The sequence below is a fragment of the Lithobates pipiens genome, unplaced genomic scaffold (assembly GCF_037356315.1).
Source record: "Lithobates pipiens isolate NorthernLeopardFrog02 unplaced genomic scaffold, aLitPip1_a1.2 Scaffold_27, whole genome shotgun sequence".
Lineage (NCBI taxonomy): Eukaryota > Metazoa > Chordata > Amphibia > Anura > Ranidae > Lithobates > Lithobates pipiens.
The window spans coordinates 207,678,355-207,697,279 of NW_027507788.1; the positions used below are offsets into that span (position 1 = coordinate 207,678,355).

General features: G+C 46.2%; 1 long non-coding RNA gene across 1 annotated transcript in view; it reads right to left on the reverse strand.

Annotated features, from left to right (window-relative positions):
• The window catches only part of LOC143934492 (uncharacterized), a 106,511-nt gene extending 87,662 nt beyond the window's left edge, over positions 1-18,849 (reverse strand). Inside the window, exon 1 of the long non-coding RNA XR_013263279.1 lies at positions 18,509-18,849. This is a non-coding gene — a long non-coding RNA (uncharacterized LOC143934492). The remainder of the gene's footprint in view (positions 1-18,508) is intronic.
• Positions 18,850-18,925: the final 76 nt, after the last annotated feature.

Sequence of the window (18,925 nt, forward strand, 5' to 3'; positions counted from 1 at the left end):
ACCGGTCCAGACGATATAGCTGCTGTATACAGTCACTTCCTCTAGATCATAGAGGCTCGTGGTTTACCATATTGTTGCAATAATAGGTTTGTATGAGGCAAAGGGCAAAAAAAAAAAACACCAAGTCTCTACACATATGCTAATAGAAGTTACCATTATGTAAGCACCTCATTCTACAGATCTGGGGAACAAAAATACTAATGCATCATTAGAACCTATGTTCTATTAAATTAGTGGTGAGTCAGAGGTGTTCAATACCAGGGTAAGGTCACGTTGAACAGGGCACCCCTAGGAGGACAGTCAACTAGCTCATCCCCAAAACAGAAAAGGGTGGAGAGAAAGATTGGTGTAGAGCGGTGGTGTAGATTGGGCATCTGTATGACTTAGGCCGCGTACACACGGGCAGACTGTCTGGCCAACTAAGTTCGTCAGACAATCCGACAGACAGTCCGTTCAAAATTTGCATGAACAGACTTGACCACACACGATGAGCAGACAGTCCGCTGAAAGCGTGCGTGATGACGTGTACAGCACGTACGACGGGACTAGAAAAACGACGTCCTATACACTGCAATGCAACCTTCGGCCGTGTAAATCCTTTCTGAGCATGCGCCATACTTAGTCCGTCCAACTTGCCTACACACGAGCGGACTGTCCGCTGAAACCAAGTTTGGACGGACAAAACCAAGTTTGAACGGACTGTCTTACGGAAATTCCGTAAGACTTTGTTCGTCAGATTGTCCGCTGAAAAAGTCCGCTGAAGCCCACACACGAGCGGATTGTCCGCTGAAACACGGTTCAGCGGACTAAGTTGGACAGACAATCCGCCCGTGTGTACGCGGCCTAACCGGAAACATCATCCCCAAAAAAAAAAAAAAAAAAAAACAGGAAAGGCAAAACATTTCTAGTCCACGAATAAGTTCTACTTGATATATGTTAACCTAATAATAATATAATTAATATAGGGAAGAAACAGATTATGTCAATTTGTGCCCAACACCAATCTTGCACATAAACAATGGATACGGACAATTACATCTTTATAAAAGAATCGCATGAACGCAATCCATTGGAGCACCTGTGGTGGGGATACAAACACATGTACCTTGAGATTTTATAAATAAGGTTTAAAACTCAAGGATTTATTCAGACCTGGGAATTTAATAGCTTGCAACGTGAAAATCTATTTGGTTTCTCGGTAACGGAGGAGGTAGTCAATGTCTCCACCCCTTTTTTTTGGATAGGTGCATGTTCCAACACAAAGAATTGGATTTCGTAGTTGTGATATAACCCAAAGTGACTACTAATGGTGGGTTGTAGTCCTTTCTTGGCAATTAGGGACATGTGATCTTTGATGCGCTGGAAAAACGCATGCTTTGTTTTACCTACATAAAACGCTCCACAGGTACATTGCATAAGGTATACAACCCCTACCATTTGACAGTTAGCAAAAAATTGTGGGGTATCCATGCGGCCGCTGGGTAGATTAAAGGCCATTGAATGTGTTACATAAGGACAAAATTTATACATGCTGCAGGGAAGGTATTTGTCCTTGAAGCAGCAGATTTACCCTAACTGATTTTGATCTTTTAAAAGTGATCTCAGGGCTCAAACCAACATATTTTGAGTCAAAACTGTTCTATCTGCCTGTAATAAATACCAATATTTGCCCAAAATCTTATCCCTTGTGCACTGTCAGATGTTGGCCAAAGAAGCGTGTAATAATTCTAGTGGTGGGAAGACTAAGTGCCCATTCACACTACCGCGACTTGTCAGGCGACTTAGTCGCCTGACAAGTCGCGCTCCGTTCTGTACTACGGAACCATTCTAATAGGAGCGACTCAAGTCGCGTCTGTGAGTCGTGCTGCAAGTTGTGTCGCCCCTGTGTGAACGGGCACTTACTCATGGTTTGCTTTTATGGATTAGTTGAGATCTGTCACTATTTTTTACATGATTATAAGCCTTATTAAGGTAAGTATGCCTGTAACCTCTCTGTAAGAAGCTTCATTGTAAAGCTTTTGCTTCTTTGTAAAAATGTGGGAGTTACGCCGTATTCTGAGATACTGACTGAAAGGGATGCTAGAAATTAACAAATTAAGGTGCACACTAGGAATGAGCTCAGGCGCGTTCAGGGCCCGCCAGGAAGTCGGCGCAGTGCTGCACTAATCACAGGCAATGAGACATTGCCCGATCTCTGCAGCCGCACATTGGGGCGATGTCTCACTGCCTGTGATTAGCTCAGCGCTGCGCCGACTTCCTGGCGGGCTCTGCACGTGTTCCATGCGAACACGCCTGAGCTCATCCCTACTAGTCACATGGAGAATAGTATTCCTTGCCAAGGGTTTAGTGTAAAGGGATGAACCTATTCTTCCAACGTCAAATAGTAAAAGAAATCCGGCAACACGAATGCTTCTTCTTGTAAAACTTTTATTCAAACACAACAAGCAGTGCTATATCTGAACAGTTATAGTCACCCGATGTTCCATGCAACTTATGAGTCTCATCATGACATATGAGAAGGAAGCTCTATTTTAAGTTAAAGCGGGAGTCCGCCGTTTTTTTTTTTAAAAAAGCCAGCAGCTACAAATACTGCAGCTGCTGACTTTTAAAATAATGACACTTACCCGCCCAGCGCGCCCGCGATGTCGGCACCCGAACCCGATCTCTCAATCGTCTCTCGGGTGCTGCTGCCGCCATCTTGGGTATGGGAATCAGGAAGTGGAGCCTTTCGGCTTCATTTCCCGGTTCCCTACTGCGCATGCGCGAGTCGCGCTGTGCAATAAGGATGGTCCCCGCTGTCTCTGGGATCCATGTGTTTCTCAGCAGGCAGAGGGGGACCTTCGGAAAGGGGCGTAGATTCTGAGGAAAGGGGCGTACCTTCTGCAGAATCTACGCCGGAAGTGGGTGCAGATACCTGTACTGTACAGGTACCTGCACCCCCCTCCCCCCTGAAAGGTGCCAATTGTGGCGCAGGGGGGGGGGGGGGTTTCCAATGAAGCGTTATGCTTAAAAAAAAAAAATAATTAAGTCAGCAGCTACAAATACTGCAGCTGCTGACTTTTAATAAGCGGACGCTTACCTGTCTCAGTGTCCAGTGATGCGGGGGAAGGAAGCCCCACTCATCTCCCCCTCCTCTTGGCGGCATCGGCATTTTCACTGTGGGCGCCCGGCTGTGGCTTCACACACTGCACCTGCGCAAGCCGTGCAATCATCTGGGACCTGTGACATGTCCCAGATGATTGCCAAGAGGGAGGGGGGAGAGGTGATCTCCCTTCTGGTGCACCAGGAGGAAGTGGGAGCTGGGACCCTCTAAAAAGAGGGTATCCACCCCCACCCCCCAAAAAAAATGACATGCCAGGGGATCACCTTCCCTTAAAGTTAACATTCTATTTTTGGGTGGAACTCCGCTTTAATGAAGAGATTGCATCTCTAAAAAAAAAATGTCTTCTCTGTCCCTCTGTGACCCTTTGAATCAGGACCTTCAGGCAAATATACAGAGTTTGGAATCACAAATTATGGAAACAAAAAGACTGGAGTTCCTACGTGATCTCAAAGATTGTGAGGATGGAACTGTCTATGTGCACCAAAATTTCCTTGTTCTATCCCAGTGATGGCGAACCTTGGCACTCCAGATGTGTTGGAACTACATTTCCCATGATGCTCAACTACACTGCAGAGTGCACGAGCATCATGGGAAATGTAGTTCCAAAACATCTGGGGTGCCAAGGTTCTCCATCACTGTTCTATCCTAATGAAAAGGACATCGGGCTCCACGGCAGAGAAAAGGGTTAACTTCAGTTCGCTGGAGACATCTGATACTCAATCAGAGTTTTCAGATACAGCTCAGTCAGGATTGTTGACTCCCTTCCATAGCTCAGTTGGTTCGGTTTTTTCCAAAAAGGATTCTCCTGCTAATCCTCCAAAAGACCTGCAGAGCAACAAACAGAATTCAAGAAAAAGAATAAAAGATCAAGACACGGGAGGACAAGCAGAAAAATTACCCCAGGAGAACCAAGAAACACAGAAAATAGGTACTGTTGATGTATTGAATTTATCATCTATAACATTGACTGACATCAAACTTTATTTGCTGTCAAAAGGTTTAATATTTTACTCCTGTTTGCCAATTTGATGTTTTGTCTACTATTTTAGACATTAATCTTTTTTTTAAGAATTTATTGTTGAAAAACCATTTTGTTCAGGGAGCTACGGAGTTTGATGTTTCACCTTCTGGGGTTCAATCTGATGACAGCTCTTGTTTTTGGTTTAATTGTCTAACTATGATCTCTACTTTTAGAAAGTTTACAATTTGAATGTGATAAGGGATCAGGGGTGGACTGACAACTCATGGGGCCCCCGGGCAATAGCAGATTATGGGGCCCCCAGGCAATCAGAGATTATAAGGCCACACAGTATACACACACACAGTATATAATCACACAGTATACACATACATGTATACACAGACATGCTTCTATTGGCTGAGAAGGTACTGGAGAGGCGGGGCAGCTATAATCTTGCGAATTTTTAGACCAAAAGGATGTCGGTAAGGGAAATTTCAGGCACAGATGTAAAAAAATAAAAAAAAGATAGATTTTTACATACTGTCCCTGGTTTAAATGAGGCTGGCAACCCTGATGGGGCCCCCGAGTGGCCAAATGGTCAGTCTGCCCCTGTAAGGGATCCTATGGGATGGAAAATAGTCTCATTTCCACCGGAGACAAGTATTTTTATCCCATTCTGGCTAGAAGTGAGGTGGTGGATACTATTCAACAGAGAGTTGAGAGGGAGTTGAACAAATTGAAAGAGCAGTCTGAAAGAAAGAAAGAGCCTAAAAAAGAAAAACAAATGCAGTCATCACACCTAAAAATTGGCAAGCTGCAATATAATAAATGTTTGTTTTTGCGTTTAAAGTGGTTGTAAACCCTTACAACACACTTTGACCTACAGGTAAGCCTAGATTAAGGCTTACCTGTAGGTCCAAGAAATATCTCCTAAACCTACACGGTTTATGAGATATTTGCCGAAACACAGGCACCGCTGTCTACGGCGCAGGCACACTGAGCGCGGCACCGGCGAATATGCTGCGCGCGCGTGACGTCATCGCGGCTTCGCCGAATGACAGCGGCGCAGCAGCGAGACCCACCGAGAAGATGGATGCCCCGGACTACAGGGGACAGCGGTGACATCACTGGCTCCTGTGTCAGGTAAGTGATACATAATGGACTGCTATGGGATGCATAGTAGTCCATTATGCTTTACCTTTGCAGGGAATGAAAGAGGAAGTAAACCCATCAGGGTTTACTTCCTCTTTAAGTGCCCTGTAATAATGGAGACAGAAGGACCTACTAGTAGGGGAAAAAAAGAGATGGCTGTGCGGTAGATCAGAAGGAATAGTATAAAGTAGTCTTCACTAATCAAAGCACCACGCCAGCTGTGTTGCCACTCATAACGGGTTGGGGAAACACCAGAGGAAACTCTAAAAAGAATAACAGAAAAAACAGAAAGAGGGCGCACCAGCCTTGTAGAAAAAAAAAAAAAGAAACTGCGGTAAGGTGTATAAAGACCAACTGATAAATATGACGTTTGATGGAAGCAGCAATTCTCCTATATAGCACCAATATAGTGACAGCATAAAAAGAAAAAATAGAATCTCACTAAACCAATAACTATAAACAAAAATAAACCATGAATATAACACACAAAAAAATGCAAACCATTCGCAATACAATGTGAATAGTAAACAATAGCGCTTGGCAGTGGCGTAACTAGAACCTTCAGGGCCCCGATGCAAGAAACCACGAAGGGCCCCCCTGAACCCCAGCCAGGGTCCTTCCCTCCGAGTCCGGCGGTGGAACTCCAGGGCGTGGTCACAGGTATGACCTTTGTGAGCCCTGTAGTTCCACCACTGGTATCAGTAGTTTTTTTTTTGTTTGTTTTTTTTAGGTGCCCCATTGGGGGACTCTCCCTAGGCAGGATGGGGTCCCCATCCCCAGAAGAGATGAGGTCCTTTCCTCCAGGGCAGATGAAGTTACTGCCCCCAGGAGAGAAGGGGTCCCTGTCCCCAGGGAAGGTGGGGGTCCCTGTCACCACATGAGAAGGGGTCCCTGTCCCCAGGGGGAGATGGAGGGGGTATGTAATGGTGTGTGGGGGATGGGGTCCTCTCACTCACCATGACCAAGCTGTAGGCCGCGCACTCATCCATGTTGGCCTGGGCTCCATCCAGTGTGCTGGACGGGTGATCAGCATATCTCCCAGAAAGACCTTTCATCATCTGTGTATGACGGGGGAGGAGGGGGGCTGGCAGACAAGCCTGCAGTGTCCTCTGGGGGGCTCTCATAGGGCTGCACTGCATCTGTGTGCTTAACGTTTGTTTACCCGGGAGAAGTATGCAGTGCAGTGTGGGTCGGACTCAGGGGGGACGGAACTCTGGCTGGGGAGAACAGACATCGGATTGAGCGGCAATGCATGGAGCAGGAGAGGGGTAGTCTGAGGAGCTGGCCGAGGACACAGGTCATGCGGGGAATGCACAACTAAAGAGCAGCCAGTGCGATAGTCGAGCATGGAGCTCTGCTAGTCACCCTCCACCTCCAGCCACCCGTGTGCATGGTGCACTAGTAACCCTAGCTGCCTATGCTGCTGCCGGCCATATGTAGAGGGGGCTGCATGGGCCCCCTGCATCACAGGGCCCAGTTGCGGTCGCAACTGCTGCACCCCCTATAGTTACGCCCCTGGCGCTTGGTAAATAAACCCTGGGTTACACTCAAAAGTGCGTAAACCAGTCACAGCTCAATGTGAATAGCTCATATATGTGAGTGAATTAATAAATCATAAACTTTATGAAAAACATATATAAGAAATTATAATCATAAACAATGGTGAACAAAATTCAGTCCGTGCCTGGACCAAACAAACAGTCTGTGTATGAATGACTAAAAAGTGTCACATCCACCCGTGCCAAAATCAAGGATAAAGTCCATCCACCACCACTATGGAAAGAATCACTTCATACCAGATAGCCATGATCTCCCACTACAGAGGATCACTGAAGGCATGTAATATAGACTCAATTGTAGCTTCAGAGCGCATCAAAACCACTTGATTGCTTGCTAGCCCCCTCTTCAAATTGCCTCACTAGTGGGTACACATAGCATGTAAAGGACATAAAAGCTCTGATAGTGTAAGCCCTTGTACACACGGTCGGAGATTCCGACGGAATGTGTCCTATCAGACCTTTTTGTCTGATAATCCGACTGTGTGTGGCCTCCATCGGACTGTTTCCGTCGGAATATCCGACGGACCAAGTTTTCCAACTTGCCGGTAAAATTTTCCGACAAAATGCTCCGATCGGACATACTCCGATCATGTGTAGCCTACTCCGATGGACAAAGTGCCGCGCATGCTCAGATCAAATTCCTAGACCAAAGCTATTGGCTACTAGCCTGAACATAGTCCCGTCGTAACGTCATCACGTTATGTACAATCGGATTTTCCGACAATTTAGTCCGACCGTGTGTATGCAACATCACTTCCGGACCTCTTCCGGAATTAATCCGTCGGAATTACTCCGATGGATTTGGTTGTCGGAATCTCCGGCCGTGTGTACAAGGGCTTACACCTTCAGATTTATAAAAAATGTTAAGAACAAAATAACGCACTTACAAATGTGGTATCAGCTAGAAAGCCTAAAGTCCAATGTGTCGACCAATACACGTTCGGACAAACCCATCCTGCTGGATACGAATAGTGACTTGAGGTGACGTCAGCGTGTCGACTTGTTCTACCCTGCACGTTTCGTAATAGAATTACGTCATCCAGGGGCATGGGTGGCGCGCTGCGTCACCTCCCTTTATACCATGCCAGCCTGACCAAGCCTTGTTCACCGTCGGACCTGCGCAATGAAAAATGTGAAGTTATGCGAGACCCGAACCCTAATACGCTGGCAACCTGACCAAGCCTCATTGTGAACCTCATTGTGAACCTCATTGTGAACCTAGATCTCAATGTAAAAGGAGCTGTACAGCCAGGGTATGAACCTCTGCTAACACTAAAAATAAAAAGAAGTCCATACTACACCCAAAAATCCGTAAATAAGCTGCTTGCAATAAAAAATAAAATGTAAATATGTTATCTGTAGAACAATCTTAACGTATGACTAACAGAAGAAGTGGCAACTCGCCAGAAATAAATGCCGTCTCAGCCAAGAGAACAGCAAACACGCTTTGTGTAATCCCTCTGTGCTGTAATCATCAGAGTCCAGTATTTGGGTGTTTTAAACTTCTCCTCAGGATTCCGTGGTGCCACAATGTGCAAATTATCTTGAAGGCAAAAAAGACTTATAGTATGTGTGTACACGGCATTACAGTCTATCGCCATTTTGTCCTTGTGTGTGGCCAAGTGTTTATCCAAGGTTTTTTCTTTTCCACATTCCTACACTATATTGTCCATTACATAAGCCTGCACTATATACACTATATTGTACCTTACATATTCCTGCACTATATACACTATATTTTCCTGTACATCACTGGACTTTAAGTAGTTAAACCAAGAAAAAATACCACTGCCCCCACCACAGTTTTGACTGTGGTATACTATGTGCCCCCCTGTATATATTGTTCCTAGAGTCGCCACTGCGTACTGTCTATAATATAAATAAAGTAGAACAGCTAATGGACAGTGAGGGGGGGGGGTAGCTTGGGTGGCCATTAGGGTTGGCCATGTCTGGGCAGCATGGGAGAGACCTGTCATCCGCACTGCCCATCACCTCACTTCATAGTACGCAACATGGCTCAGCCTCAGGGCCACTGCATTGCTGAAAGACAGCCAATGGCTGAGCAGCAATGTCGGTTTCTCAAGTTCCAGCGCGACGTTAGCCCTCCCACTTCACTTGTTCGCTTGTTTTTGTGCGTGTTTGCAAAATTAAAGTGGGTCGGTCTGGATGAAGTCCAGGGCCAAATTTTTGTCCCAGTCCAGCCCTGAATGAGGGGCAAAAGGGGAAGCTACACCAGGCCCAATTATTGTTTTGGGGTCCAAAGTAACTGCCCCTTGAGCCTGTGCTACTCACAAATTGGGGGTCCCATTGGCACTGTGCTTTGTATTATTCCCGAATGCCCAGCGAGGAAGGAGCGGGCAGGGCCATGAGCCTCATGCCAGTCTGCTCTTATGCACGGGAAGCCATAGGGTAGGAGCTGATAGTGAGAAGGGTAGCTGGCAGTATTGAGAACGTGCAATTGGTGAGCAGAGTTTGGCTGGCCAAGACTAGGCATGTGCTTCTCCCCTATCCTGTTCCTAAACCCTGACCTTGCTGTGGCTATTTTTCTGTAAATAGAGAGCTAGGGCCACAGTGGTACTGGCACACATGCCATCTTCCACACAGGCATAGCGAAACACAACACTGCTTGATGGACTTCTTTTAGGCCTGGTTCATATTTGAATGGGCTGCTGTGCCTTCGTTTTGCACAGAGAAAAGATACAGGCAACATTTTAAAAACGCAGTGTCCTTGAAATTGACACTGCGTTTTCCCTGCTGTTCCCACACTCCTAAAATGCGCTGCATTTTTATATGCGTGGCCTAACCAAAGTTAAGTCCCATGATGGAAAGAGTGTTCTCCACAGTGGCCTTTAGTTCATGTCCGCCAACAGAAATTGTTGCACCAAGACGTCTTCAGCCCACTTCCCTCCGATCAGAGAAGACAAGGCTGACACTTTCACTTTTAAAGTATTGTAGCCCAGTTTCTATTCTTGAGCTGTCTGAAGGAAACATAACATTTCTGCAGGCTTTGGGATCAACAGATCAAAACTCTTTTAACCTGGCAAAGGACTTTTTCCATATTCGATAGAAAGTACTGTTTGTGGAGGATTTCTGCACTTATAGCTTAGTGTCCACAACCGACAGCGGAAGAGCCTCCGCTATCAGTTTTTTCCTTTAAATAAGAATGCAGTCCGGCACAGTGTCTGCAGATTGGAATGCTGCCAATGCTTCCTGGAGCAACAAAATTTCCTGCATGATAAGTGAGGAGCAGCTATCATTACTTGAGTTAATAGCGGAAACCAGGGCTTCCTTGTTCAGAACGGCACCACAATAATTGTTTTATATAGTTACATAGTTAGTAAGATTGAATAAAGACACCAGTCCATCCAGTTCAACCTGAGTGAGGTGCGTGTCTACAATTGTCCCTATCCCTGAACATTGCGTCTCATTAAGATGCTCATCTATTATATTATTATTTTATTAAGTGGTTGTAAACCCTCCCCCACAACTTTGTCCCATGTAAATCAGCATAAAAAACCCTAATGAACACTGCTTGTAGATATCTCGTTACTTGCTTAGTATTGTTGTAATCCTTGTTCTGTAGAATGAAGTCACTGAGCATGAACAGATGTCTTATCTATCTGTTATCAGGACTTCCTATGGGAAAACACTGAACTCTGCTAATCACTCAGAGCTTCCTCCTACACACCATGTGACCTCACATACAGTCTAAACTGCAGCCATTACTGCAGTCTTATCAGCTGAAGCTGATAGGTCTGACAAAGGGAAACATTAGACATTGGCACAAGTAAATACTGTGAAATAAACAAGTAAGCTATGAACAGGGAAGCAGGGTTGCCATAGAAATGTTGGATTGAGAAGGAGGCTTGGTTAACAGTACAGGAAGTGCTCAATGTAAGTGCAGAAATACACTCCACTGTGGACTCAGAAAACAATACTTAAATCGGTTCTCCACCCTGAAGTGGAAGTTCCGCTCATCTGATCCCTCCCCCCCCTCCGCTGCCACAATCGGCACCTTTCAGGGGGGAGGGGGGTGCAGTTACCTGGATAATCCAGGTATCTGCACCCACTTCTGGGACAAGACCCCCGCAGACCGCCACAGATGCCCCCCCCCCCCCCCCCGTTGTGTTCTGGGAAACACACAGTTCCCAGGACACAGCGTGGACCAGCAGAGACGCGCAGCGCGACTGGCGCATGCGCAGTAGGGAACCGGGCAAGGAAGCCGCAACACTTCACTTCTCGATTCCCTGACCGAGGATGGCGGCAGGAGCAGCAGAGAGAGACGAGCGATCACTTGTCATCTGCCGCCGACATCGCTGGACCCTGGGACAGGTAGGTGTGAATTTATTAAAAGTCAGCAGCTGCAATATTTGTAGCTGCTGGCTTTTAATATTTTTTTTAAAGGTGCAGAACCGCTTTAAGATGGCGCTGCCTAACCCCTGGAAACAAGTTTTTTTAAAGTTTCTTTAACCACTTCCCAACCAGCGCACGACGATGTACGTCGACAGAATGGCACGGGCAGGCATATTGGCGTATATGTACGTCCAATATTCAATGCCGCCCTGCCATCGGGAGCGCCCCGCCGGCAGCGCACTCCCGCGCTGGTCGGGACCCCCGTGAGTCCGGTCGCGGGACCCACGGACTCGATCGCTGCGGGCATCCGTGTAAACAGCATTTCTCCATTCTGCCTAGCAACTAGTGACGCTGATCTCTGCTCCATGTGATTGGAGCAGAGATCAGTGTTCACTAAATGAAAGCCCAACCCCCCCACAGTTAGTAACACATCCCTAGGAACACTTAACCCTCACACTGCCACCCACTGGTTAACCCCTTCACTGCCAGTGTCATTTACACAGGAATCACTGCATTTATATAGCAGTGATTACTGTATAAATGACAATGGTCCCAAAAATGTGTCAAAAATGTCCGATGGGTCCCCCACAATGTCGCAGTCACAATAAAAATCACTGATCGCCGCCATTACTAGTAAAAAAAAAAATAATAAAAAATTATTAATAAAAATGCTATAAAACTATCCCTATTTTGTAAACGCTATAACTTTTGCGCAAACCAATCAATAATCGCTTATTGCGATTTTTTTTTTACCAAAAATATGTAGAAGAATACGTATTGGCCTAAACTGAGGGAAAAAAATGTTTTTTTATATATTTTTGGGGGATATTTATTATAACAAAAAGTAAAAAATAATGCGTTTTTTTCAAAATTGTCGCTCTATTTTTGTTTATAGCGCAAAAAATAAAAACCGCAGGGGTGATCAAATACCACCAAAAGAAAGCTCTATTTGTGGGAAAAAAAAGGACGTCAATTTTGTTTGGGAGCCACGTCGCACGACTGCGCAATTGTCAGTTAAAACGATGCAGTGCCGAATCACAAAAAGTGGTCTAGTCTTTGACCAGCAAAATGGTCCGGTCTGAAAGTGGTTAAACAGTAAGTAATATGCGATTTGGGCTGGATTACAGTGGCTATAGTCTGATAATGACTTATTATAATGGACTAAATGAAAAGAAGCATCAGAGTGGGAGAGTTTACTTCCTCTTTAAGGTACCCATATAGCGCCATCAATTTTACTCAGCGCTCCACACATACATTGCACACTCACATCGGTCCCTACCCTCAAGGAGCCCACAATCCAAGGTCCCCAACTCACATTAATATACTAGGGACAATTTTGGACAGAAGCCAATTGGCCTACCAGAGTGTCTTTGGATTGGGAGGAAACCGGAGTACCCAGAGGAAACCCACGCAGGGTCTTTAAGATTAGTAGACGTGCAATTCGTTTTGGTCCGAATACAAATTTGGGTGAATTTTTGATTATAGTGATATTCGGATATATCCGTATCTCCAAATGAAATAGTAAGAAATAGTAACAAATTCCAAATTCTCAGAGTGATTAGAATTTGGATGGATCGAAAAATTATCCACCGATTCAAATTCTGTGTGAAGAATAACTGGTTGTTAAGCAGTGGACCAGGAAGCAGGCCGCCATGTCCTTAGCAATTGATGACACGTCAGCTGTCGCTAGCCAGTCCGACAGAATCTGGCCAAATGTCCTGGTTCAGTTGAAGGGGCATGACTGAAAAAGGTCTGCCGATTGACATCCAATCAGCCCTCTCAACCAATAGGAGAGAGCCGATTGGTGTGTTCTGGCGGGGGGCTGTCCCCATCAGGACACAATAGCTCAGCGGGGAGATCACTGTACTAACACTAGATTGTTAGTACAGCAGCTCCTCCCGGGTTCTTCAGTTTTTTTTGTTTTTTTTTTTGCTCAGCCCACTAAGTTGAGGCTGGGCTCACACTGAGGAATGAAGCAGCTCACAACTGGACCATTTCAGGCAGGGCTGTCTTTAATATTGATTGGACCTGGGGCAAACATTTTCTTGGGGTCCCCTTCCCCCATGCAATTTTGCTCTTCACCTTCTCTGAGACATACAATAAATAGCAGCTAGACTTAAAATCAGTTTACTGTATCAGATCAGGCAGCGATTGCGATTGGTTGACAGAGGTTACAGCATACCATTACTGCTTACTGACTGGTTGCTAGAGGCTACTGTACACATTAAGGCTCACTGATTAGTTGCTAGAGGTTACGCTTGTGTGCTTGTTGATTGGTTGCTAGAGATTACTGTACAGTAATACTGCTCACTGGTTGCTATAGGTTACAGTACATCTTCTCCTCACTGCAGGGGGGCATGATATATATGAATGTCACCTTTATTTACATATCAATGCCGCCAGCTTCAGCTATTTACATATGACTGTTGCTTCTATTTACATATGAATCAAAACAATAGGGCAGAGCTGAGCAGCATTAGTAGTTTCACACTGAGATATTGGGACACAGCACAGGACTAAAATTCAAGGGACAAGGGAATTTAAACTGGAATGGTTGGCAAGTATGAGGCAGCTGCTTTGGGCCCCACAACAATGACAGGGCCCAGGGCAGCGGCCCCTTTTGCCCTGCCTTAAAGACGGCCCTGATTTCAGCCCAAATTTTTGGCTGAATTCGGACCTGAAATGGACCAGAAAACTCATAGGACTCCTGTGCAATTTGCACTGGAGCCACTCCGGAGATATGTGAACCAGCTCCATAGAGAGTCACAATCTCCTGACATGCAAATCAGATGAGGGGAAAAACCCACATCCAATTCCCACTGGTGCGATCCCAGCCTTAAGGAAAAATAAACACAGTGTGTACTAGACTTTAGGCATACCCAAGTAACAGTTTAAGTATCCAAATTATTTCTGTGTATAATTTAAGTGTTTAATTATGGATCGCATATATGTATAAACATACACCTCTTTGTAGCTAAAAAATCCCATTTTGATGTTGCTACAGCAAAAGATTAAATATCACAAATTATAAATCACCAAACTCTCAGAGGGGTATAGTTATATGCCTTCTAAGTAAAATACAATTAAAACTATAAAGATTAGATACTAGAAAATTTATTCTCCCTGGAAACCTGAGTATAGAGATTTCTGGTCTCAGAATGCCACCTGGTGGCCAAGTTAAGCTGGTGTCAAGCTGGTGATTATACAAATAATTAATCAATAATTTGATCCACCAATGATAAGAAAGTAAATAATACCAGCTACACCCTCTGGGCAGATTTTTATAGGGGGTCCGACCCTTGAAACGCGTTGGCCATTTATGGACCTTTAATGGTCTTCCCATGCCATCAGCTGAGTATGGTGTTTTGGAGGCTGTCATCTGTGTCTCTAGACATGCTTGTGTCAGACATGTGTTTGAAAGTACCTACTTGTTATACTTTCTTGATAAGTACTTTCTTGATAGTTATGATAATGCACTAGGTTGGTGCACCCTCTTTCTTGTTGTTTTCTATTGGTTTCAATTAGTAAATAGCAAGGTCAGGGAGACATTCAAGATCAGATCATCTCATCCACCATCAGACATCACAGGACACCATAGGCGTGTGCATGGGGTGTGCCAGATGCATCTGGGAAAACCCCAATCACCCCTGTGCGCCAGTGGCATCCAGAGTGCAACCCTGAAGTTAGCAGCAGCGCTCGATCTGCTGTATCATCTCCCTTTTAAGTCAGGCTGAAGGGTGCCTGTGAGCTGGGGCAGGTGTACTGTGCCATGCTGATCTGATTGGCAGTGCCCAGTACTGTGTGCTGTATAAACAGGATGGAGGTGGCTGAGTCTGCCTCCCATCCCACCCCTGCTATGTCTGTCCTGCACCATACTCCACCCCCTTACCTTCACACGTTGCTGTGAAAAGGCTTGCTATGAAGGTGGCAGATTTAAATATAGAGCACACAGCAGGTCTAGATCTTGGCTGCCTGAGCCTAGGGGAGACGAGCCTGGGGCCATGATTGTGAGGAGCAGACATACTGAACACTCCCTTTCTCTCACTCCCCCCTCTCTCTCACTCCCCCCTCTCTCTCATTCCCCCTCTATCTCACTCCCCCCTCTCTCATTCCCCCCCTCTCTCATTCCCCCCCTCTCTCATTCCCCCCCTCTCTCACTCCCCCCTCTCTCTCACTCCCCCCTCTCTCTCACTCCCCCCTCTATCTCACTCCCCCCTCTATCTCACTCCCCCTCTCTCTCACTCCCCCCTCTCTCTCACTCCCCCCTCTCTCTCAACCCCTTCTCTTACTTCCCTTCTCTCCCACTCCCCCCTCTCACTTTCTCCTCCCTCTCTCTTTCTTCCTCTCACACCCCCTTCTCTTCCTCTCTCCCCCATCTCTCTCTTCCCCTTTTCCCCCTCTCTCCTCTCTCTATCTTCCCCCCTCTCTCACTCCCCGCTCTCTCTCATTCGCTTTCTCATGCTCTCTCTCTCTCACGCCCCTCTCTCTCTCCCCCCCCTCTCTTCCTCACTTCCCCCTCTCACTCTCTCTCTCTCTCCCCACCTCTTTCTGCCTTCTTTCTTCCATCTTCCATTTCCCCATCTCTCTCTCCCCCGTATTCTTATTTAACAAAAAAAATATTTTCTGTGATATTTCAGGTTCTTAGTAAAAAATGCACTCTGTCAGTAGATTTTCCATGCTTTGTCAGTAAAAAAAAAAAAAAAAAAAAAGGTTGTGGGGATTGGCAACCCTGTCAGGAAGGAGCTGAGTGGGAAATGAATGGCTGCACAAGGCAATTTACTCCCCAATCATTGTTCATTTTTAATGTACTATATAACCAGCAGGGTGCCACCTTGAGCCCCTGAAAACCACACCCAATTTTGCCTGGGAGAATCCTGACCCATTGGATCTTTCTCAGAGCCATGAAGTTCTGGAGGAATGGTACCTACCACCCCTAGAAGTTGTACCGCCGGACCCCGCCAGCCATGAAGGTGATATTCCCGCTGATTTCTCTGAGGCTGCTGGAGTTGGAGAGCCCAAATACACGGACGTTACTGTGGACTCTCTATCTGACACAGCCGACAGCTCAAGTGAGGGTGTTATGTCTATCCATGATATCTCTCAGACACCTGAAGCTTGTGAACAGCCCATGTTAGGAGGACACTCTGATGTTGAACTTGAGCCGATCATTGAGGACAGCTGCCCCATCCAATCTAGCCAAAGACGGCTGCCAGCTCAATTACGTGTGTTACTGTTGTGGAAATTCCACTATACGCTATGCGTAATCCATGTCTCCTGCACTAATAAGCTCCCTTTCAGCCTTTTGGTACAATGCATCTTACTAAACCAGGGGTCTCAAACTGGTGGCCCTCCAGCTGTTGCGAAAACTACAAGTCCCATGAGGCTTTGCAAGGCTGACAGTTTTAAGCATGACTCCCACACTCAGAGGCATGATGAGACTTGTAGTTTTGCAACAGCTGGAGGGCCGCCAGTTTGAGACCCCTGTACTAAACCCATTTGCCGTATACATAAACAGATATGACCACCATGCTTACATCCTTAGCTCTGTAACTCGACCAACTGACCCTGGAGCTCTGTTTATTTACAGTACTTAACAATAGAGTTTGATAGTTTCACAATCGACCAATCAAGTACAGGCATTCCTTCAAACAGGAAGAGTTATACAAATCTCAACCAATGAACAATGACTAGGGGAGTTTATGGGCGTGTCTGGGCGGAGGCAGTGTGTACGATTTCGCACCCCCTGTACTTGGAAGCCATGCTCTCCAGTAAGTCGCATGGCTGGCTGAAATCATGAACACTGCCCCCCACAAAAAGACTCTCGTTTTCACCATTGGCGTGAATCTTTATTCTGCATTGTTCAGAGAACAACGCATACCCGGATTATACTACCATTCCTGGTGTCAGTCTGCTCCAGTCCACTTTTTAGAGCAGGCTGCGGGAGAACTAACACTGGGAGACACTATGACAATACACATTAAATACATCTTCATAAAATTTCCACTACATTGCCTTTCTTTCTTCTTTTTTTTTTTTTCTGTTTTCATGTTGATGCCTTTTTGTACGATTACCATGGACAGCATCTGTCAAAGAGGGGGAGTGTAGGCAGGTGTAGTTTGGCCTCCCTACGTTGTATGGTGGCCACTGTGCAGGGAGTCAGGGGGAACTCAGGTCCCTTCGACTGACCTCGCAGGCCATTGCTGGTGTGGTCAGTGCTGATATATAGCACTGTCCCTTCCTCGGGTTGGCACGCATTTTGCGTAGTGGGTAAGCCGGGGACAGAGTCCAGCTGGTTAGGGAAATATTTGTTAGCCAAGGGGCAGGTTCCAGTGGAGGATGAAGGAATAGTAGGAATGGACAATATCCTGCTTCAGTAGTCTTCCTCTGTAGAGGCCTCATTGCCGGGCTTCCACCTCCTCTGTTGGATGCTGTCAGTTGTCTGCGGTGTACACTGTTTTGCCTTGCCAGTTTTTCTGTGAGTATTCTGGTCCTGTGTGGCTGTAGGCCGGTAGTGGTTAATGCTGCCCCCGCTAAGAGGGATTGAGTTAACTTGTTTCCTGGGTCTTTCTTGGTGGGCTTCTGCTGGGCCCTGCGCTCCTTCTTGTGCTCATAAATTCAGGAAGGAGGCTCTGCCCAGAAGAGTTCCAGCCACGTGGGAAAGAGGAAAGGCTGTCAGCTGAAAATGCAACCAACCGGAGGGGAGAGGAGCATGTATGGGAAACTGCTGAGATGCTGCTGAACCCCATAACACATGGCCTGCTGCAGGGGAAGGAAGCCAGCCAGCAAGAGGTGAGAGAGTGCTTTTGTTCCTGATTCCAGCAAAGCTGCTACAACACACCTGTGTCCTGGAGCCAGGGTCAGACTGACCATTGGGCCACTCGGGGCACAGCCCCAGGGCCCCAAGCCACTAGGGGGCCCCATCAGGGTTGCCAGCCTCAGTAAAACCAGGGAAAGTATGTAAAAATCTGTGTTTTTTTTTACATCTGTCTCTGAAATGTCCCTTACCGACATCCTTTTGGTCTAAAAATCCTGAGATTATAGCTCCCCCACCTCTCCAGTACCTTCTCAGCCAATAGAAACATGTCTGTGTATACTGTGTGTACATGTATGTGTATACTGTGTGATTGTATACTGTGTGTGTGTATACTGTGTGGCACCATAATCTTGGATTGCCTGGGGGCCCCATAATCTCCTATTGCCCGGGGGCCCCATGAGTTGTCAGTCCACCCCTGCCTGGAGCCTTCCACATGTGGGGGGACTTCTGGGACTTGCAGTGCCCCTTGAAGATACCAACCATGAACTCTTTCCTAAGCAAGTATGCTGGGGCAGCCACAAGCCTGAAGTTAGGTGCTAGAGATGTTAGGAAAATACTGCACTTACTGTTGAACTGTTATCTTGTGATTCTCATCGTGCTGTGTTATTTCAGTACAGCTTTTGAAACTTTGCATAGTCTGAAGTTAATAAAGGGGTGTAATGCAATTAGCCTGCACACATATTCAGCATTTGGGTCACCAGCACATTGGGGTATGAAGACATCAGTACAAAGAGTTAGGATATGGTGGTTATCAAGGATAACGATGGTTTGGTAAGCAGCCTGTAGTTAAGTGTGTACATGTGGCAGGTGACATAGCCTTTTGTAGAGAGGAAGATGTTGTCAGCACTCCTTCTGCAGCGATTCATCTCCCATAGCAACAGGAGCAGATTTGCAATGCTGGGGTCCTCAGCCTGTGCACAGGTACATAAAAGGAAGAGTTAATTAAGTGCATGCATGAACACCAATTTATTAGTTCAAGTGTA